This window comes from Heterodontus francisci, chromosome 9, assembly GCF_036365525.1.
Source record: "Heterodontus francisci isolate sHetFra1 chromosome 9, sHetFra1.hap1, whole genome shotgun sequence".
Taxonomy (NCBI): Eukaryota; Metazoa; Chordata; class Chondrichthyes; order Heterodontiformes; family Heterodontidae; genus Heterodontus; species Heterodontus francisci.
In genome coordinates, this window is record NC_090379.1 from 88001947 (window position 1) to 88002874 (window position 928).

The following is a 928-nucleotide window of genomic DNA, read 5'->3' on the forward strand; positions in this document are numbered from 1 at the left end:
CAGTTTGAGCCTGTACTCGATGGGTCTTCAGAGTCAATGGTTGAATGGTTTGGAAAATCATATTTTGCTAAACATCTAATGTTTAGATACCCATTTATTTGATAAACATTAATTACCATTACTTGGGACACACTACAACTTGCAACTGAATGAAATTACGTTTAAAAAAAATACTAAGCCAGTGTAATTCATTCCTCTTCAACACTTTGAAGGTTTTGTTTTCTATAGACATAATAATCTGACTTAGTGTCAAATACACTTTCAGTGAGCCTTCCATCCACTCTGGTTCATTTGTTCTCTTTCCCAAAACTGAATTAACTTTCCTGTTTCTTGGCAAATGAGAACATGGATAAAGTCTGTATATTTAATATGTTAAACTAAAACTTAGATAATATGTTTATTGACAAAGTCCCTCTGAAATCAGTCAACTAAAAGAATGATAGCCCTTTTATATCCTATGTAAGTGGCTATTTTTAAAATGAGAGCCTCAGAGAGTTGATCATTTATTTGATCAATGGGAGGGGGGAAAGGCCAAAAGGTATGCCAGCTGAGATGATCTTTGCTCATCAGTTAAAATGCACGTATTTCCAAGTAGGATTTTCTGGATCAGAAACAGGGACTCTGATCTTTTTCTCCAACCCATGCTCATAGCAGTAATTGTAGTGCCCTACTGTTGCCCTGAGGCCAACTACAGTTTTCTTCCTGGTGTGCTAGGATTTGACCCAATCCTGACTATAAAAGCAGTATTCTTTAATGAAAAGAAATTTTCCACAATTTAGTGGTCAGGCAGAGGCCAAAGAGGTGTTGGAAGAGGCCACTCTACATAAGCTTGAAGACAGTGGAATTATTATCAAAGTTGGATGAGTAACCTTTTCAGATGCTTTCATGACTGCTGCCTTGCCCTTTAGATGCTGTACTTTTTAATGTA